Source organism: Chiloscyllium plagiosum, unplaced genomic scaffold, assembly GCF_037043375.1.
Source record: "Chiloscyllium plagiosum isolate Xiang-an unplaced genomic scaffold, Cpla_swu_hap1 HiC_scaffold_52, whole genome shotgun sequence".
Lineage (NCBI taxonomy): Eukaryota > Metazoa > Chordata > Chondrichthyes > Orectolobiformes > Hemiscylliidae > Chiloscyllium > Chiloscyllium plagiosum.
In genome coordinates, this window is record NW_028270190.1 from 31,730,772 (window position 1) to 31,754,034 (window position 23,263).

Here is a 23,263-nt window from a genome sequence, read left to right on the forward strand (position 1 = left end):
CTGTGACAGGAAACCAGTCAATTTTACGAAGTCTGTGAATTCAAGATCGTACCCCTGTTGCAATCAATATTACTGAGTCAATGACCATTGGAGTTGGGACGTCGCATTGCGGCTGTACAGGCCATTGATAAGGTCACTTTTAGAATGTTGTTTTCAGTTCTGGTCGAAAAGTGTGGTGCTAGAAAAACACAGCAGGCCAGGGTAGTTTGGCGTACCGATTAACAAACCACTCCAATCTCTCACCCTCACAACGTGCAGCCCTGCACTCCCTCCACTCCAACCCCAACCTCACCATCAAACCAGCAGAGAAGGGAGGCGCAGTGGTAGTTTGGCGCATCGGTAAACAAAGCATCTGCAGTCCTCACTTTCTCCGACAGTTCTAGTCGCCCTGCATTAGGAAGGCGGTTGTTTCCCTGGAAAGAGGGCACATGAAATTTGCAAGAATCTCACTGAGACTGAAGGGTATGAATTCTTAGAAGAGGTTGGCGAGACTTTGCTTTTATTTCCATGAAGGATCAGAGAATAAGGAGTGACCTTATTGAAGTTTATTAAGTAATGAGTGGCATGGATAGAGTCAAAGGGCAAGGTTGATATTTCGGTATGGCAAGTCCAAAGGTAGAGGGCATAGATTTACTGTCAAAGGAGAAAGATTGAAAAATGGATCTAACTAGCAACTTCTTGCACACAGAGAATGTTTCATGTGAGGAATGGACTGCCAGAGGAAGTGGTAAAGGCGGGTATAATTATAGCATTTGAAAAACATTTGAACAGCTAAATGGCTTGGAAAGATTTAGAGGGACATGGGCTCGTTGCAGGCGGATGGGACTTGTTCAATTTGGGAAGACTATTTGTTAGGAACTTGTTGGAACAAAACGCCTGCTCCTTTGTTGTACGACCCTGACTCTGCGACTCGAACAGTAACTGGTCCAAAAACCAAATGTTGAAAAACAAGCAAGAAGCGCTACAACCAGACCTGGGTGAAACGAACCATAGAGTTGCAGCAAGTGGTGAAGAAGGTAAGTGTCATGTTGATCTTCATAGCGACAGGAATCGAGTTCAGGAGCAACTGTCTTGCTGCAATTGTCCAGGAACTTATTGAGACCACACCTGTAGTGCTGATGCATGTTTAGTCTCTTTATCTGAAGAAGGATGTTTTGACGATAGTGGGAGTGCAGCAAAGGTTTAACAGACAGTTTTCTGAGATGGAGAAACTAACGTATAAAGAGAGATTGGATCAGTTAGGAATTTATTCACTTGTGTTTAGAACAATATAGGGTGTATTTCAGTGAAAACTATAAAATTCTAACAGGACCTGACTGGGTAAACAGAGCAAGGGCGTTCTTTATCACTGAACGGTCGAGAACCGGGGATCAAATCCAAAGGCTGTGTGGTAAATCATTTCGACCTGAGATGGTGAAAAGTGTCCTCACCTAGAAACTTCCCTGCCACAGAAAGTAATTCAAATGAAAGCATTGAATATTTTCAAGCATTAGTTAGTGAATGTTCTTCTAGTTAAAAGGATCAAAGTATGTGGTGAGAACTTTAGAGAGGGGATTGAGTTATATGATCAACCATGAATAGTGCAGCAGGTGGAAAGGCAGAATGACCAATTCCTGCTCCTATTTTCTATGGTTTTATGTTTCAGGTGTTCAAGGAACAATGAACAGAACGGTAAGAAAATTTTTTAAATGCTGTGATGCCAAAATAGACTTGAGTAAATGTAGCAACACTAGGAGCACAGCCAACGGAGGGACTGGTAAGTCTTTCTCATCTGGGTAAGAGCCACCAAAAAGTGTGGGAAAGGTGCGAGTTTCAACTGCAGTCTGTGTTCCTCTATCGAAGTCAGTTACACACACACAGCATATGCAAGCTCACATGTTCATGCACACAGTTCGGGCAAGTGTGATCGGTTTTTTGTGGCCATAGTAACATCACATCTACTGTTCTTTTTTTGAGGTAGCACTTCACCGACTTCGATCTTATTATTGTCCATGTGTTTCCTGGATATCACTCCTGTTAGTAGTGTCATCTCTGTTCCAAGCCGCTTGGACACTACTTGCTCTGTCTGGTTCACTATTGATTTTCAATTTGATCGATTTGTTGCAATTTGTTTTCATCAGATGAAAGCGAACTATTGCACAGAGAAAACTGCAATAAGGTTACTAACAAATAAGTAGTATTTTTCCTTGAAAGAATAGTCCTTACTACTTGCTGTATAATCCTTAAATGAACAGGAACAATGTTCCACGATATTGGTGTATAAGATCCAGTTATTTTAATGATCGTCATGGGCAGTGTTAATATTAATGATTTAATGATCGTCATGGGCACAATTCTTCACATCAATGTTGCTATTCACATTTATTTTCTTTCTCCGTGTTCTGACAGTAAGATATATCTCCCAGGCCATTAAGGTATGGAAAATGACTGAAGGATCAAACAAAAACAATGACCCAGTGACACAGAGCAGATAAATTTCTGTGATTTTACTCTGTGCGATTCACGCCAACTTCATAATTCTGCAGTTGCTGTATATTATTTTTATGTCTTTAATGCCAGTTATTCCTTGGTTCCTCTGACTTCAATCTCTTTGAGTATATCACAGATGTACTGCTGATGTACGTTGCTGCACAAATGCATTTATTTATGTGGCAACGCACAAAAAAATGAGAGTATAGTTGATGTATCCAGTGAAATACCTAACTATAAAAATAATTCAATTGTTGGTTCAACCCAAGTAACTGACAGTCAACGTAAAATGTAGTAGATAATGAACGAGTCGTATAGGTGAGGAAGAGACTGAACAGTGCAGCAGCATTTTCCAATGGGGAAAGAATGACTGCATCTGATGAGGAAAATGGAAGAGACTGGAGGAGCCAGGTCAGTGTAAAGTACAGTTAGCAATGAGCAACAATTAGTAGAAAGCTGGACAATAAAAAGCATAACCACAAGAGGATTACGCATGCCACAACAAACCAGAGGTAACGCCTCTGTTTGTTCGAGCTCTAATCTTCTAACCTCGCTCCCTAAATTTCTGCCTTAAATACCCATCTCTCTTCCTACACAAGTCATTGGTGCCTATGCTAACCACGACCTTGTGCTGCTGCCCCTTCAACTCATGGATCCCAAAAGCACGATCAGAGACATCACGCACCCCAGCAGCTGGGAGGCAGCACACAACCCTGAGTCTATTTTGTTCCCACAGAACCTCCTAATTATGGAGTCCCAAATGTCTAATGCTCTGCTTGTCTTCCCCCTTCCCTTCTGAGCAACAGAGACCTATACCCCATTGCTTACCCTTGATAAGTCCTCCGCCAATGGTATACAAGAACATTAAACTTGTTGTTGAAGGAAGACCTGCACTGCTTCTCGGTTCCCTTTTCGTCCTCTGACTGTAACCCATTTATCTTCTGCTTTTACCTGAGGTGTGATTACTTCCCGGTAACATTTCTCAATAACCCCTCCGAATCTCAAGTGATCCGAAGGTCATCCAAGTCCAGCTATAGTTGTCTAACACGGTTTTCAAGGAGTTGGATTTGCGTGCACTTCCCACAGAGGCAGTCATTTCTCACACATTCTGCAGGCGGAGCAATCAGCTGCCCTAATCTCCATTCCGACTACTCTACATTTCCAACATGACTTCTGAAAAAAATGTAAAAAAACGCAAAAAGGAACTAGTCACCTATTGTGTTACTGGTGTTCCCTTTGACGTCAATTGGCTTCCTGATAGTTTAGAGTAGGTACACAAAGTTAAAAATCACACAATCACCTGATAAAAGAGCGGCGCTCCAAAACCTAGTGCTTCCAATTAAATCTGTTGTACTATAACCTGGTGTTGTATGCTTTTTAACTTCACACAACGCCAGGTTATAGTCAAATAGGTTTATTGAGAAGCACTAGCTTTCGGAGAGCTGCTCCTTCATCAGGTCGCAACTGAATGCTTCCAAATAAACATGTTGGCCTATAACCTGGTGTTAGGTGATTTATAACTTTGTATACCCCGACCGACACAGGTGGTTCCAAGTCACGAATAGGTATGAGTGAACGTATTTGATAAGAATGGAATGCCCGTTATCCCTTCACATGAATATTGATCGAAGGTTAATATTTTGGCATCGGTATAACCTCCATAATGTCTGGTTCGGTGTAGCCCGAAGTATAAAGTTAGGTTTCAGTCAGGAGCGTCATGTCTCATTAATTAGTATTTTGGACTTGAGGTGTGAATAGGATTTTCGGGATGAACAATGGTTTCAAGCAATTATCTCTTTTGTGTGCATTTTCCCAGAACTGCCCTCAGCGGCATCATTTTCAAACTTCCAAATTTTTGAGACGTCCTGAGTTTTGTTGAAATATTTTAATTTTTGCTCAATCCTACAGCACACAATGATTAACGAGTGTAGAGAAAATCATTTTTCCTCCATTCCATTTCAGTTTGTCCTGTCGTCCCCCGCCATACCTCCTTCCAAATGTATTCTATTATTTTTCTCTGCACTTTTTTGTCTATTATTCTGGCAATTTTGACGTGTCCACTGCCAACTTTGACGATTAATTTCTGTTTCTTTGCCAATGACATTTTGATTCTGACTGTGAACTCTTCATCCCAATAATCAAGGCTACTGAAAATGTGATACCGACTTCCGGGCTATGGCCAAACCCATTTGACAAAGAAAATGCATGGAAACAATGCAGTAAAAGGATTGCAAATTTGGAAACAAATTATTGAAATGTATTGTGTCAAAGGTAAAACGCTGCCTTGCTAGAGTAGTGAGGGGAAAGTCTGCAGAAAATCCACATTCCTCTATGTATCCCGGGCAGTGGTCCCCAGAGAAAGTTTTAGATTGACAGTTGTCCTGGCGGAGGAGACTTCAGCAAAGTAACAATCTGTTGATTGGCTTTTAAGAATACAGTTACATGGAGATGAGCATAGATAAAATAGCGGAGTCATCGAGCCTGTGACGAGACAACATGACCTTTCTCCTTTACCTCTGACATTGGTGAAAGAGCAATAAGAGATGGGCAATAAGCAGCTGATATCAACATCCCACAAGTATTGTTGTTAACTTAAATGTTCTGCAAAAAGGAGTGATCTGCATCGAGCTGTTTGTTCAGTGAATGTAATTGATGTCAACCTCCATGGAGTTAACACTGTCGCTGGGGGGTTTCCTTCTTCTATAAGTATGGAGCTTTTTTCAATGTATTATCGCATCGTGCCAGCGGCGACATCATCATCAACACGGTTGGGATCAGCAGCTCCAGAGAGAGGGAGAGTTCAGAATCTGAGAAAAACAGACTGGAATGTTCCAACAACGTACATGGGATTGTCCTGGGCTCTTTACTATCTTTCTCAGGAATGGGGACATTTAGAAGAGTGGATAGATGCCGCACTGACGATAACTATGGCGGGTTACTATCCTTTCCTGGCTATTGTTGGTGTACCTCGTAAGTCTATCTTTTTTTCCATTTGTTAATTCTGTAAACCATTGTGATTGTCATAACTATATCTATCACCTATAATTAGTAAAGACATAAAATATGTCATTTGCGTTAAATCATAATCTTCATTCCTTTTCCATGAATTTCATACCCTTCACTTGCACACATCCGAGAAGGAAGAAACTACTCACAACCATGGAGGTCCTATTTTGTCCTGAGTTGATTTATATCTCAATATTCCCGCTGTCATCAAAAATGTCCAATGCCAAATCAATAATATCCCCAGTCGTCACTTCTACATCAGTGCTTGTTCTGAATAAACTGCCATCCAAATCCTTCCGGTTGCAATTCATTTCGGGTCACTTCTCCAGGAACAAATATTTTGATAAAAAACTTATTCATATCTGGATCTGTACCTCTGCCAGGTGGAAAGGATGAAGGCAGTCTGATTCTAAAATAAGATGGTCACAGCTTTGTGTCACGTCTTTCAGCATAATCTGTGACCTCACACTTGGGAGCGGCCCGTGCTTGCACTTTCAATGAAGTGATAGTTTCATTCTAAAACGTTCTCTGCACGAGTGGGCGCCATGTCCATCATCCCACATGTGCTGCACTCCGATGTATTCGCTCAAGGATGGGCGGCTATTTTTGTCCCCCAGCTGAAGGGAATATATTATTTATCTCTCCACAAAGAAAGGTTACAAAACATCTTCCTGACATAGCATGCGACAAATTGTCCACTGAAAATCAGAGACTGGGGTAGATGAGAATTAATAAAGAGAAATTGTTTTAAAAAATCGATTATAATTGAAGTCTGGTGAGTTGCTGCACAGAATGAACTCCATTCCAGAGTAGTTATGGAGGAGACAACAGAGCGATTCATATAGCAATAAAATTGACCATAAGGTCCAAATTTTCCAGTCCCACCATAGTCTCAAATTGACCTACTCCAACCAAACTGCGCTTCCAGACCCTTAAGCAAATTTATTTTAAACGTTGTAACTACAAGAAAAAAATATTTATTATTCTTCAAACATTTTTGGAGTCAGGAAATTCTGGTTCCTTAAGACTGGAAAATAGCTGTCGTAACCGTAAATATTTAAAACGAGACTGGCATAGAAATAAAACTGGGCCACTTCGTGTCTGTTGTAAGGAAATTATTAATATCATTCTTAAGGATTCTGATAACTGCACACATGGGGTATCGTGATGACACTTCCTAGAATCAGCTTATATTCAGGAAATAATCTTTGAGAAAACTGTGGATTTTTGTGATTTTTAAGGCATTCATAAGTGAGAACCAGTGGGAGTGTTGTATTTGAATTTGCCGAGGACTTTTGACATGGGGTTGATAGTAAGAAAGAAGAAATTTAGATCCCTTGGATAAGAATGGAAGGTACTACATAGATTGAGAATTGTTTAGGTGAAACAATGCAGAAATCAACGCTCATTTCTGGACTTCAAGTTGTTACTCACAGAGTATCACTGAATCATATGGACCAATTTGCAAGGCAGGCAAATGACATGGGTGCGGGCAGAAAATAGTTTACGTCTCATTTTGTCCTGATAAAATGGTGCGTGGTTGGGAAATGTTGTTGTCCAAACGGACCTGAATGTCTTTGAACATATGTCACCAAACATAGTACATCCAGGGGAGTAATTAATGACGTCAAGCAGAGATATGTTGTCGTTCATTGTAAGATGATTCAAGAATATAAGTACAGTAGTCTTCCTACAGTTGTATAGCTTTGATGAGAGAGTATTTGGGGTACTGTGTTCTGATAGGATCTCCTTTGTAACGAATGATCACCTTTCCACAGACACAATTTAAACGAGTATCACCAGACTAGTTCCTAGGATGATAGTACCACGAGGAGAGAGTGAATAAACTGAGAGTTTATTCCGTGGTGCTGTGAGAGAAGAGATGATTGTGATGAAACTTTGGGGATCGGACGTGATCAGTTATTTCCAAAAGAGGTATTGTTTGGGTGCGAAAATCCATACTTTACCCAGGATAATTAATTCCTAATAGTTTGTGTGCCTCTGTAGAAGCTCACATCGATTGAGATAGAAGTGCTGGTGTGAAAGAACTCCCTGGCATTAATGTGCATTCGGTGAGTGGCACTGCACTGAACATCATGTTGTAGACAATCCCAACCACAGCCACAATATCTTCCTTCTGAAACAGTTAGCCATTCCCACCAGCTTCTGATCCACATGGAGCACATCAGTTTGTCATTTCAAAGACGCAAGGTGCCTCTTTGAGACTTCAAACAAAGCGTTGTCGTTTCTCCTCAGTTTGAGAAAACCACGATTATACCTCATGTGTGTACCACAAACAATGGAGGTACGAGGAACAACATGGGACACTCAGTCTGTGCAGCCTCTGCTCCATTTCTTTGTCATGCTGGAACATCAAATACCTCATTCTGTCCTTGCACAAATGACTCAAGGGAATGTGCAGCCTCGTTTTGTTCCTGTGCAAGTGCCTTGATGTGCTGAATAATTTCTTCTTCGTCCAATTGGATAGGACTAATGACAAGATTGGGTTTACCCTGGTTCCTGTTTAACAGCTCGATGTACTAACTAGTGTGAAAATGCTGTAGTTTTAAGAGGTTGTTTTATCCTGGTTTCTTTTAAGAGAGAGATTGAACGAGAGGTGAAAATCTGGCTGGTTAGGAACACTTGCGTAGACAGCTTTGGGTTGCCTTGGGTTTATTTTAAAGCAGCCTGAACTGACGTAGCCAACTCGCACAGATTAGAATATCTGTATTTTAGTTCTTCAGCAATGTCAGACGTTGTTGGAGTGTTAACAGAGTTGAAAGTTTCAATGCATGCATCTTGGGCTCTACTATCTCTCAATTTTATCCATATGTTGTTTTTCCTACTGGACTGGAGAAGTGCATATGGCAATCTGTGTCTGATTTCTCCTTTTTACAAAGTGGATGGAGTGTGTTTATGGGATGTTATTGTTTTGGAACAGTTAATTAGTAACAGTTAATATACCTGTTATTGTTAAGTTTTCCAACAGAGTTAAGTTATTATAATTTCTTTCTTTGGTTGTATCTTAGGTACAGTTTTTGAATAAAATGCATTTTATTTAACATCAAGTAATCTGACCAATCACATCGCAATAGGCACTTCAAATTTGCCTTTAAAATAACAAAATATTGAGGTTTAGGCTACCTTCCTGAAATACTTTTCAGGGTGTCTTCTCTTTTCCATAACATTAGCTTTTCTCTCTTCCTGCGCAATAGGCTGGAGGGACGGAATGGGCAGCTCCCTTCTTTACTGATAGTTTCGATGAGCCGAATGGCTTCGCCAGGTTCCTGAGAAGAAAATGAGCTCTTCCTTTTATTATGGAAATGCACAGAGTCTAAAAGTGCTGTTACATGACAGTTACCTCTTCTTTAACAGTAGAAGCTTGAATAGTGTCCAGGATTTGATGCAAGTGGATACAAACTGCTTCAGGAACTAAGACGTGGCACGTCGCTTTGAACATTGTGTAATCTTTCATGAGCATTGTCACTTCTGATCTTAAGATGGGGTTTAAGACATTGATAAAGTAGCTGAAAATGTTTTTGCTGAGTGAGCTACCCTGAGGATCTCCTGCAGACGCGTCACAAGACTAAGAATGTTAACGTCCATGAACCATAATATTAGTCCGCATGCTTTAAATCGCTCCAGCAATGGGGATTTCAACAACCGATTCCCATTAAGCTCAATTTTGTGCAAGTTCCTTCATGCCATCCTCAGTCAAATGCTGTTTTGATAACATGGTCATTCACGGTTACCTGTGCTCTTGTCTTCACCTTTTTTACACATATCAGTAGGTCATGAAGAAGGGTCAGGGAGTGTTTTCTTCAACCAGAGGTTAGCGAAAATCAGAAAGGTTCTATTCCTAGGAGTTAGGGAGTGAGATTGCTGCAAGTACTTAAAGCGGATGGAGAGGGAATTTGACATATCAGAGAGTTGAGCGTGATGAAGAATTGGGCGTCAAAGAGCATTTGAGACCTCGAGCAGATCAGCCATTAATCTAAATGAATGGCGTGGATTGGGGGCCAACACCCTGGTCCCGTTTCTGATGTTCTCACATACTGTTATTGGAAAGTTAGTGGTTGCTACTTTCCTGGGATTTCTATTATTGAATGTTGCAGTCAGGGAGACCAGAGAATTTTATCAACCATCGCCTGGTGAGCTATGCAGTCTATGTACAAAGTGAATCTGAGTTTATCATATTACCAAGAAATGAATCACATACTGCAGCGAGTGGATCTGTAAAGAGAGATTAGGGTCTTCTTTCATAGCCAGATTCGATTTTCATTACAATTTCTAAACCACCGAAACCGTGTATGACAATTTGTTTTGCTGACAGGTCTCCTCTTCTTCTGTACCAAGGTATAGGAGTAAGTACCCTCCAAATGTTCCTGTCTCGCCGGTTTGAACGACTGAATGGAACAAAGGAACATAGGACTGAGGGGCAAGAGTGGGTCATTCGACACTTTGAGCATACTGCACACGCACTAAGATCGTGGCTGATCAGGTTATGGTCTCAGTCCCATCTTCCTGTCTATATCCCATTATCCGTGACCCACTGCTGTGTCAAATACTGAAATAGCTCAACGTTGAATAAATGTAAACAAAGAGGCACAATAAATATCTGCGGAAGAGAATTCTCGCTTCAAAGTACATTTCAGAGTTTCTCTTAATCCCTGTATTAAACACATGCAGCACGGAAACAGACCCTTCCGTCCAACTCGTCCCTTGTAAGGATATCCTAACCTATTCCAATTACAGTTGCCAGCAAATAGCGAATATATATATAGAGTCATAGAGATGTACAGCATAGAAACAGACTCTTCGGTCCAACCCGTCAATGCTGACCAATCCAGTCCCACTGGCCAGCACCTGTCCCATATCCCTCCAAACCCTTCCTATTCATATACCCCTCCAAATGCCTCTTAAATATTGCAATTGGACCAGCCTCCACCACTACCTCTGGCAGCTCATTCACACTCTCTGTGTGAAAAAGTTGCCCGTTAGGTCTCTTTTATATCTTTCCCTTCTCACCCTAAACCTATGCACTCTAGTTCTGGACTCCCCGAACCGAGAGACAAGACTTTGCCTATTTATCCTATCCTCGCCCCTCATAATTTTACAAACCTCTACAAGGTCACCCCTCAGCTCCAGGGAAGACAGTCCCACCCTGATCATCCTCTCCCAATAGCTCAAATCCTCCAACCCTGTCAACATCGTTGTAATTTTTTTCTGAACACTTTCAAGTTTCACAACATATTTCCGATAGGAAAGATACCAGAATTGCACGCAATATTCCAGCAGTGGCGTAACCAATGTCCTGTACAGCCGCAACATGACCTCCCAATTCCTGTACTCAGTACTCTGACCAATAAAAGAAAGCATACCAAACGCCTACTTCGCCATCCTATGTACCTGCGACTCCATTTCATGTACCCGTCCAGATATGTTTTAAATGTAATTGTACCAGCCGCCCCCATTTCCTCTGGCAGCTCATTTAATGTACACACCATCGTCCACCTGAAAATGTTGTCCCTAAGGTGCTGTTTCAATCTTTCCTCTCTCAACTTAAGGCTATGATTCTAGTTTTGAACACCTCCACCCCGGGCAAAGTAACATTGTACATTTACTCTCATCTTGCTTCTCATGAGTTTATGAACTTCTATAATATCTCAGCCTCCGACACTCCTAGGAAAATAAAAAGCTGAATCATATGCATCCTCAACCTATAGCTCAAAGCCTCCATTACCGGCAATATCTTTGTAAATCTTTTTTTTGCATCCTCTTAAGTTTAGCAGCATATTTCCTTTAGCACAGCTAACCGAATTTTATTCAGTGATCAGAAAATTGCCTCACAAGCGTCCTGTTTTACCTGCAACATGCCATCACAACTCTATACTCAATGTGCTGACCAATGAAGCGAAGCGTGCCAAATGTGTTCTTCATTATTCTGTATACCTCCGACTCCACTTTCAAGGAACTATGAACCTGCACTCCAAGATCTCTTTGATCAGCAACACTCCCCACAAACCCACCATTAACTGTGCACGTCCTGCCCTGGATTGTCTTTCGAAAATTCAAAACTTCATTTATCTAAATTAGACTCCACCTGCCACTCCTTGATCCATCTGATCAAAATCTCGTTGCACCCTAAGACAATCTTCGCTGTCCATTACACCATCTATTTTGATGTCATCTGCAAACCTGCTAACCGTGCATTTAAAATTCACATCCAAATCATTTCTACAAATGATGAAAAATAATGAACGCAGCAGTGATTCTTGTGGCATTCTACTGGTCACAGGCCTCCACTGTTGAAAAGATGCAATAATCCTCAACCACCATCGTCTGTCTTCTGCCCTTATGCCAATTTTGTATTCAATTGGCTGGATTCCACGAATCCCATTTGACCGAACTTTAAAAATCTGTCTTCTATGTGAAACATTGTTGAAAGCTTTGGGAAGTCCACATAAACAACATCGCCCTCATCAATCTTCTTTTCCAGCTCTTCAAAAATCCCAATCAACCATTGAGAGACGAGTACCTACGTGCAAAGCCATGTTGACTATCCCTATTCAGTCCTTGCCATCCCAAATACAGGTGAATCCTGTCCCTCAATCTCCCCTCCAACAACTTACCCAGCACTGATGTCAGATTCACTGTTCTTTAGTTTACTGTTTTTTTTCCGTTCACTATTTCTGTTTCTCCTCCCACTATTCCACTGATCAAATTAAATTTTCAATGTAGCCAAATTGGAGATATGGTTAGTAATATCGTTCTGAGACTGGGTCAGGTTCAGTGTTGGAAACAAGTCAGCTAGACTTCTTCAATATGCTTAAAGAGCCAGGTTATGACCAAAGCAATTTATTCTAAATATGATGAAAAAATGAATGACAAACACCCTAGGTATTGCAAAAATATACATTGATGCTTCTCTTTCTAAAAATATTATCGAGTATACATACACACACACACACACAAACTCTCTTATATACACATTCTTACTCAGGCACACATGAACAAAGGCACTCAGGCACACACTCAGACACAAAAACTCGCGCACCGACACAGACGGATGCACTCACAAACACACACACCAATATGTTCTGTGATGGACAAGACCAGTCCCCCATAAAATAATTTAAGAAGGTAGCCTAAACTTTATTTTATTCTTATTTTAACAGCAAATGAGAAGTGTATATTCAGGGTACGATGTGGATGGTCAAACCACTCGACTTTCAGCAAAGCAGAATTTATTTAAATACTATATTTGAAGCACGAATAAAGAAAAACAGAACTCAGAATAACTTAACTATTTGAGAACTCAACTGACTCGATTCAGAAAATTAGCAAATTAACTGCTCCAATTCCCGCAACATCCTGTAAACACAACCATTGGCAAAAGGTATTTTCAAACACAGATTCTTACAGGCAGGAGAGATTTCAGAGAGAACACATAGGCAAGAATCAGTTGCTGAGACATGGATTGTTTTTTTCTGCAGCAACTTCTCTGCTGCCAGCAGCCTCTACGCTATAATTGAACCAAACTAGAAAGAAAAATCACCTGAACTGGGTGAATTGGCCTCTGACCTGTCGTTGTTAAAGTCGACAGTTCTGTAGCTCTACTTTTACTAACTTTCTTAGAGAACAAGAAACACGGACAAAATAATCTTGTTAAAGTGAGAACATCGTCACAATACATTGTCTATCAAGCACTCAGGTACACGTATATACACACACACACACACATATATACCTACCAATCTATCTTTCTTTCACAAACAGACACACACACATACACACTTCTGATGATGAACAGGAAAATCAAAATATGCAGAGAGTTAACTTGAAAGAACGTTAGCTAACGATTGGTTGAATTTAAGACAGAAGGAAAACTAAGAGGTTAAATAAATGTTATTCTGCCTCTAATGATATACTGTTCACAAAAGCTGCTGTCAACGGGATTTCCTCCTGGAACAGTTGGATTTTGCTGAATTTGCTTTGCTTCAGTCAGTGAGAAAATTTCAATAAATACTCATCAGGAATCCTCCACGAATGTTAAACGTGTAAAATAAAGTATTTTAGCTTGCACACATTGCTTTGATGAGGAACAAGGAAAGAGACAGGGTGCATGAGGGCTTTCCTTCTTAGAAAGGATACATTTCTTCCCTTTCTGAGTTGAATCACACAATAATGTTACGTGATTCTAAAGGGGACCATGTGAGATCTCCATGAACACACTCTGAACTGTATCACTCTATCACATTCCCTGTTCCATGCAAGTGTGTCATTGCTGTTGTCGAACACAGAACCATTCCCTTAACAAGAAATGGCCCCACTTGATTTGGAGATGTCTTTTTATGTGAAGCGTAATTCAACACTAAAATGCTGAATTTCTTCACAATATCGGTGTTAAAATTAATGCATCGCGCGCCTAAATCACTTCTCCTAGTTTTATTCTCGCATACAAGCGGAAATATCCATTAGGTGTTTACCAGCTACACTCTCCTCACTATACATGATCAATAAGGACATTGCTCACTCGCAGGTCTATACAGTTAACCCTTCATAATATCATGCCTTTATCGTAACAGAAACATCCTTGAAAGATTTCAACACCAATCGTGTTTTGTTTTTCGTTTAGAGTACCATAACATCACACAATGCCTCAGATGTGGTTTCAGCAAAGCTCTGTGCAGGAGCAGAAAAACATCCCTAACATCAAACTCAATACTGTTTTTTGTTAAGAAAGGCATCTTCGCATTTATCATCCAAACCATTTGCGGCATCTTCAGAAACAAAATGATGTGATTTATGTAACAGGATACACGAATCTCTGTGTACCACCGAATTCTGAAATCTCTCTCCATTAAATAATTTACAGCTGTTTTATTCTTTCCCCAAAGTACAAACTTCCCATCACCGTCATCGTGTTTTTTTGTGGCTGAAAGTTTGCTCACTAAACTTCCCTATCGTTATCCCATTGCAGACGCTCTGCCTCCACTTGACATCCGATTGATTGATCATTCTGGCGTTTTCTGGTAGCAAATTGATCTCCCATTCATTTCGCCCCTGCATCCAAATCATTCAGCTACACTGTAAATTGTTGAAGATCCTCATGTTGATCCACGAGACACTCCGCTACTAGCAGCTTTCCAACCTGAAAATAAGTAATAATCCGTACTCAGCATTTGCTGTTAGCTAACCAAGGCTCCCCTGTACCTGTGTAATAACCTAAAAAGGTTCCTTGGACTCTTCCTCTGATGTATAATGTAGTCATTTTTAAAAATTCCTGACGAACATCTTAGAGAGTAAGAATGATCTCCTTCTGCCTCATTGCAATATTCCTGACTTACTGAATGGGGAATTCCTCAACCTTTGTAACACCTAGAGGTGTGAAGTGATAGAGCAAAGTTTGAGTTAGGAACAGCACCTGCTCATTCGGAACCCTCGAGCCTTTTGGTCTATGTAGAAAGAATATATCTGTTCGGATTGTGGCTGAACACTGCTTTCGCTTGTATTCCAAAAAAACTCTCACTCCTATCCATCAAAGGTCGGTCGTGCTCAGCCTTGGGACACCACGGACAACACAGCCCCATCGATCATCGAGCATTCTTAACTTAATCGTAAATGGGAAACGCCTTAATAGTAACGTGTGCTGACGGCAAATCAAGTTAACTCTTCTTATGAGAAAGCCGTGCGCATCAAACAGGAATAAAATTGAGCCGTTCAACTCCTCAAAACTATCCAATACGCCAATTCACTCTGTTCAGTAAAGTATTTATTAAATTCTGCATTTTGAACAGTTAGCCAGAAAGACAAAGAGCACCAATACAGACTGCCCTCAGATCTGCTTTCTGAAAAGTACTTTTAACCATAAAAGACCAGTGACGCAGAAGACCGAATAGAAGAAAATGGGAAGATACAATGGGATCTTCAGCAGAGATCTACAGCTGGCTATTCTTGAAAGTTGTTTTTTTTTGTTCACTTAATTTGGGTTTTTAATCGGATTAGAATAAGGTTGTAGAGGGGGAGGTAGACAAATTGATAAGATGAAGGAAGTTTACAGTACAGAAAGTTGTTGTTTAATGTCTTTTTTGGTGTTAAAGAAGAAATTGTTCTTTTTTCCTTTAAATAGTGGAAGTTGGGTAATTCTTTGTCATACTTTAACCGATTACGAGTCGAGGTGAGCTTTTTTGTGTGTATGTTTTAAATTAGCGGAAGAATTTACCCTGTGTCGCAAAAGCAGTGAGGCCCCGCCCTCCCCTGCTCCTTCACTCACTGAATCCTTGGTCGCTTTCACCCACTGGGGACACGGGAAGAGATGGTATTGCATCACTTTACATACCACAAACACGTCACACATAAAGGTACACTCAAAAACTAATAGAGACATACATTCAGAGACAGAGCCAAATACAGACACGCAGGTGCACCTTTGAATGCGAAAACACCAATACAGGCGTACAGAGTCTGTCAATATTAATTTGGCTCCATGCTGATATGTCATTGGTTTTGTATGGTATATCTCGTTATTTCTGTTGTTCACTTGGCCGCGTGTCATTCATTAACTGGTTCGGCGGGGAGTGTTCCAACATTTTTGTTGCTACTTGGGGAGTTTATCAGTACTTCACGAGCTCATACATTGTGTGTGTCAATACTTGAGATGTTCTATGGGACTGTGACTCCATAACAATTCCAATACTTTTGAACGGCAGAAGACCTGGTAGAAATATAAAGTGTATTATAGAACTGCAACAGGAAAGAGACATGTAGGTTTCGTGTCCAGGCACACAGCACATGAGAATCAATGCAGATCAGTGTGAGGCGATGCACTTTGACTGGAAGTATTTTAAAAATTAAACAATAGGAAATGGGATGTCTAATTATAAAGGGGGGCAGGAGCAGGGGGCGCTGTGTGTATACCCGCACAGACTATTGAAGATATCAGGACAAGTGGGGAGCGCAGTAAATATCGCAGATAAGTTATTAATATCTGATGTATGAACAGAATGGAGTTTAGGAGGGAGAATCTCTGCTCACCTCCAGGGAGCTTGTGGAGCCGATGTGTTATGAACCCATTCTCATGCCAAACGACACCCTCGAGATAGCATTTGTACCGGCTTGACATAAGAGGGCAATGGCATCAGGGCCATCATTTCTAAGTTGTGACAAGGGAAACGGAACCTGCAGTGGGATTAAAGTAAGAATTGACCTTCACTTAAAATTCCTCCTTGTTCAACTGGTGGGATGTTGATGTTTCAGAATCTCCACATGAATGAATTAGGGTGCGAATGAGTGGCCCTGCTGTTCGTACTGATACGTGTGGGGATTGGGGGCGACATGGCGACGTGTCCACAGCATGAGCGTTGTTCGGGGTGAATGGCTATAATAGAGAGACAGTCAGTGTTAGGGAGCAGCGAGAATACGGTTCCCGGAATATCCATGGGCACCGGTCGTCGACGAGCACTACCAAGAATGATGTATGGGAGATTCAGGCTGACCTTGAATGTGTGGGAAATCATGGGGTGGATTGTATAGGTACCGATATGACTTGTTAAGACAGCAAAATAAAGCTTTGCCTTCTGCAGACGGTCTGTTCTATATTCTATATTCTGTCACATTCAATGAAAATGGCTCTGAGGCAAATTATTGTTCGATTCAGTCCAATGAGTTGAAAACTCTGCTGAGCCCACTTTTAGTAGCAAAGCTGCAAAAGACATGTTCATTCAAAACACTGCATCATGTGAACTCACATCAGTATTCCATTCATCCATCATTCCAGGAAACACTGGCTCGTGTTGCAAGATGCCAACGAAATTTTTTACATTTCCACATTCTGAAACCTGTGAATACGTCTTTCCATGACTTTCTCTCTCAATATCCCCCTCACTGTCTGTATTCAAATCTCCTGCCAGTGTTGGTATTGAACCTGATTCCCTGACATCTATCTCCCGCCATGATTGTCACACCCACAGCACCCATGACATGGCACATGGCGATGTGGAGATGTAAATAGATGGGTGCTGCATATCCTGCCACTTCCAGCATGGGTTCCAATGTTCCTCGGGCAGGGCAGTGATCTAACACAGTGTTACCGAGCAATGCACTTGCGTGGTGTACACAGCTCTGCATACTGTGAGCATAATTGTTCCTTGTTTGCAAATCAATTCATGGATATTCACAGCTCATCGTCCTGGTCAGGCATCTCAATCAGATTTAAAGGTCAATGCAATGCTGTTATCTTTGCATTTTCCCCGCTAGACAGGTAGCTCGTGGCCTGCTGAGACCGACTCAGTGTTCTACTCTATAAAGGTTTCCTGGCTATATTGAGAAGTCCACAGTCTGATCTGCATAGTTATTTCATCCGGGATTATAATATCTAAGGTGAATGTGTGCCATGGATTGAGAATGTGATATAACTAGCCGTTTCAGATTATCTGAGAGCACATTTATTTTATGTTCTCATTCTTATTATTCGACCATCCAACATTTCACTACTCCATCTTGCCCTATTCCTCCGTAAAACCCAATACTGCTTCAACTAGTGGTACAATAACTAATTGTCCAATTGTAACGTGAATATCAGCCCCTATTGTTATGAAACAGAACTTTCTTTGTATAGGTAAATGTGAGGTGTTGTATTCCAGATGCAATTAGATTAGTCAAACTATTTAAAATTAAGCAAAACACAATTTATGCAAAACACTGGTTAAAATAAAACAAAAGGAAGGGGAACTTGGAGTAATTTAATTTTATTGAAAAACTTTGGCAGTAAAACAAAGTCTATTCATACAATAGCATCTGTTTCAATGTAGCACTGTCCCATAAACAAACAGTGGCAAAAGTAATGTTCAGAAAATAGATGTTCTCACGTGCAGTTCTCTAATTCAGGAGGAAATAACATGAAATGACAAAACTGAGGGAGAACGTGTGTGTGCAGCAGTTGGGAGAGATTCACTGAATTCTAAACCTGATTCGACGCCAGAAATACCTGCTGAAAGTTAACCGGGCATTGCAGTTCTGTGAGAGTTAGACCACACACGATCATGCAGTCTCTACTGTTCCAACTTCAAGAAAGACCTGAGACTTCACAAGTTGTGTGTCCTCTCAGAGGTCTGATCCTCATCTGTTTCTCAATCTCTTTCGAACAGGTAACAGGCCAAATTGCGCCTCATACAGCCACAGAAATATCACACTCTGTATCTTACCTGCATGTCTTCGTGAATTATTTGGTTCCATTAGTGTGAAGGTAAGAAACAATGAAATAGTGTGGGTTAGGCTATGTTCACATTTCAATGTGTCCCATGTGATGCTCCATGCTGGACAGGGCGTTTCAGCAGCTTGAAGAAACGTCTTTGAAAGTTGGGTCTGGGTCTGTACTCTGATCGTGTTTATCTCTGTCAGCTGATCGTGCGCCCAGAATCATGAGGGAACCCCTCGAGTATTATTGTAAAGAACGAGACATCAAACGTTTAGCTGAGGGGCTTCAGACTGACTCCTGCTATTGAAAGGTTAGTGGATGTGCTCGGGATGGTTTGCTGGAGGTTGTGCTGTGAACTGCCTCAGATATTCAGGGAGACCTCAGTATTTGGTAACCTAACTCTGGACGGAACATGGGAAATGTTGTTACAGCATCTGTGTGGGAATGCTCTGACAGCTCGAAGTCAGTGTGTGTGGAAAGGGATCTGCAGTATCTACTCCGGGTTTTCCTAAACAGCTTCCCCAGCTACACTTAATCCAGCAGAGCCGTGTGAGTGGTCCCTGATTGAACAAGGAGCTGGTGACAGAGTGATGTCAACTCTGTCAATACAGAGCTTCACACCAGGAGGAGGACGGTCCTGCCAGTGACTATTAGGGTCACAGTTCAAAGGGATCACAGTTCTATGACCCACAGCTTTCCAGACTGAAGTGTGTGACACTCCGTCATCTCCCAGTCTGTTGACATCAATTTCACCATTCGGTGACGGAGGGTACATATGGTGAATGAGGTGAATACAATGATTTCTCACTCAGCAGAGAGTTTCCGGATGTATCTTTGTTTCCCCAGTATAACAGGGTTCCTGATAGTATACATGGCTCTGCAGAGTCCTCATGTCAACTACAGAAGTACTGAAGGAGTTCTCACTCCATTAATGTTGCAGTATGACTATGGACAGTACATCATGTTTTTGAATGTCCACTGTCTTGGCCGCGTCACTGCGACGTCATTCAGAAGCAGTCAGCCATTCCAATCGTCTTCGGGTCCCCATGGAGTAAGAAAGGACGGCCTCTCGTAGATGTCCCCACATGAGGAAATATCCAATCCATAACTACATAGTTAATCGTCTATAGCATCTGACATACTCCCATTGTCATAATCAGAGAATATAGATCAGAGCTGCTCAATCTCTCTTCATAAGACCAACTCTTCATCTCTGGAATCAATCCTCTCAACTTCGTCTGAAATGCCTCTAATGAAACTTTATCTCTCCTCCATAAGAGACGCTAGAAAATCTGATGTTACATTCTCAATCGGAGAGAGCACTGACTGGAGAATTGATAAGATTATGACATACATAATTGAGTTGATGGTGAGAAACTTTCCCCTGGAATTGAAACATTTAATACAAGGGAACATGTTCTTGAGGTGTGAAGGAGAAATTTCCAAGGAGATATGAGCAGTAACATTTTACACAGAGAACGATAAGATCCTGGAATGCGCTTCCAGAAGCAGACTCGGGACAAATATGATAGGGGAGTTTAAGGGGCTTTCGGATAAGGATATGAATATGCAAGGAATAGAGAGGTATGGACCAAAGTCAGGCAGAAGTGATTTCTTCTATGTGGTGTCCTATTCGGCAGAACATTATGGGCCAAGGGTCCGATTCCTGTGCTGTACTGCTCTACATTTTGTGAGTTTTCGCAAGATTTTCAACGACAAAGTTCAGCTGCTGCTATCTCCACTTCAGAGAACGTGAAGAGATAGGAGGCAAACATAGAAAATTCACACAAGGAGACTGAGTGACGCAGTGACATAGACAAGTGCAGGATTATCGAGAATTGGGGAACACTGTCAAATGAGTGCTTCGTATCTGTTATGTTTGGGAGAAGGAGGATGCAAGTGGAGATTTCGCGAAGATGGTGTGTGAAGTTGTTGAGCACATTTACATAAGAAGTGAGCACGGATTAATGGCTTTGGCTGGTATACGTTTGGTCAAATCCCTAGCTCTAAATGAATTGTGTCTGACGCTGCTGCGTGAGGCAAAGAGAGAATGCTCTGGCTCAGTTGTTTAAGTAGTATCAGGCAACAGAGGAGGAGTCAGAGAACCAGAGAACAGCCAATGTAGTTTCACATTAAAGGAACTGTGGTGGGGAGAGACTGGGCAACTACAGCCCAGTGATTATAAACCATTTTTAGGAAATCTATTAGAGAAAATAGGGAATGCGAAAATTTAACTCCATTTAGAAAGATAAGGTTTGACCAGGGTAAGTCACGATAGTTTTATTAGAAATAAGTCATGCCTAAAGACGTTGATTGATGATTTTTCGAGGAAGCCATTTGATCAGCATGTTAAAATCCGAGCTCTTAGCGTGATGCTCCTTCATCAGGTAGCTTTGAAACAGAATAATAAATTCTGTGTCTTGTGATCCTATCTCACCAGCTTGTCCTTCCAAATAAACCTGTTTGACGATAACCACATGTTGTGTGACTTTTAAATTTGTCCACGCGAATCCCACACCAGCACTGCCACATCACTGCTGGATTAGACAATGTTGGACGTAACTTGCGAAGTTCCACTTTATGCCTTAATATTTTACATTCTTTATCAGTTTTCTATGTGGGGCTTTGTCAAAAGCCATGTTGGAAAAATATATAAATAGCTTCACCGAAAAAGAACATTCAAATTCATTAGGCATGACTTCCCTCTGATAAAAATATAGTGATTCACCCCTGTCAAACTTTACCTCTCCAAACAGAGGTCAGTTTTCGTATTCCCTATTTTATCCAATAGATTGTCAAACACTGATTTTAGTTGCATGGCCTGACACCACCACTCTTCCTGTGAAGTGAAACCACATTGGATATTCTCTGGTTTTCTGACTCCTCTCTTGTCAGATTCTACTTAAAAATTAAAAGACAATGTTTCAAATAACACAACGCCAAGTTGTAGATCAACAGGTTTATGTCGATGTATTCGTTCTCGGAGCATTGTTCCTTCATCAGGTAGCTGCAGGACAAGATCATGAATTCTGTGGTGTATTATGCTGTTCTATGGTTACGTGATGAAGGGCAGCTTTCCGAGAGCTCGTGCTTCCAAATAACCTGTTGGACTATGACCTAGCGTTGTGTGATTTTTTATTTTATCCAACAGTTGAAAGAGACAAACGTTGGTCGAAAACTGTTTGTGTGACTGGAGACTAGTATCCGCTGGTGTACCACTGGCATAATGCTTTGTCCCTTATTATTGTGGTATTCATAAATGATGTAGAGGTCAATCTGCAGGGTGGTGGAGGCGATAGTTCTAAGTGTGTTTGATACAAAGATTTGCCGGGTATTTGGCAGTGAGGAGGAAGACTTTATGTTACAGGAAGGGAAGGAATTGATGGAATGGTCAGATGGACAGATCAATGGCAGATGGAATGTAATCCTAATAACTATGAGGTGATGTACTTTGCAAGAAAGAACTGGACAGGGAGTGTTCAATGAATGGCAGCACACCACAATGCACAGCATGTACCACTCCACATAACCCTAACGGGATTTAACAGATTAAAAGTTTAATTATGAAGGCACAGGGTACCGGAGGCGTAACCTTTATTCATCGAGGAATAGATTCGAAAAGCTATACATGACATGGGTTAGGCCAAGATGTGTGCAGTGCTGTTTGGCACGTTACAGGAAGTCGGTGATTGCAACGGAGTGGGTGCAGGGGAGATTCACAAACATACTGCCTGTGTCATGAGCATAAGTCCATAAGACATGTTCTGAAGTTGAAGGCGTGTACTCTACTTAGAAGTGAGAGTGAATGCTGTGCTGCACTGAGAGCCGACACGAGTCGATAGCTCAGTTGGTTGCTGTTTTGACAACAATTAGAATTTAAGCACTGAGTTTGAACTATGCCATTGGATACTGAAAGACAATCGAGTTTGAAGTTACTCTTTTGCCAACATCGTAACAATGAGAGAATCCGAGTTTTGAGATTTTAAAAAGAAGCAGATATTTTGAAAATCAGGTTGACTAACTGTCATAAAACAAAACTCAATCAAAGGTACATTTTCGTAGAAACATATTCGCAATAAAAAAAAAAGATTACCCAGGGAGATCTCCAGCCAAAAGAAGAAACACACCATACATAGCCGCTGTATGGTAAAGAAATTCATCTTATATAATTATAATAAGTGCTTTATTGCAACATTATATTGTTATGGAGGTGAGGGCAAATAAAACGGCAGAGTTTGCAGAGCCTTTGTCTTTGATCTTAATGTTGCCATTGTCTACAGGAATAGTGCCAGAAGACTGGAGGAGAGTAAATGTTATCCCCTTGTTCATGAAGGGGTATAGTATCGACCCTGATAATAATAGCCAAGTGAGCCTTGCGTCGGTTCTTGGTAAAATGCTGGAAACGTTTGTAAGAGCTGGGCTTTATAATCTTTCAGAGAGGAATAAGTTGACTATGGTTAGTCAACACGGTATTGTGAAGTGTAGGTCATACCTCACAATCCTTATTAAGTTCTTTGAGATGGCGATCAAACAGGTGGATGGGGAAAATGATTGATGTGGTGCATATGGATTTCAGCAAGGTGTTTGATT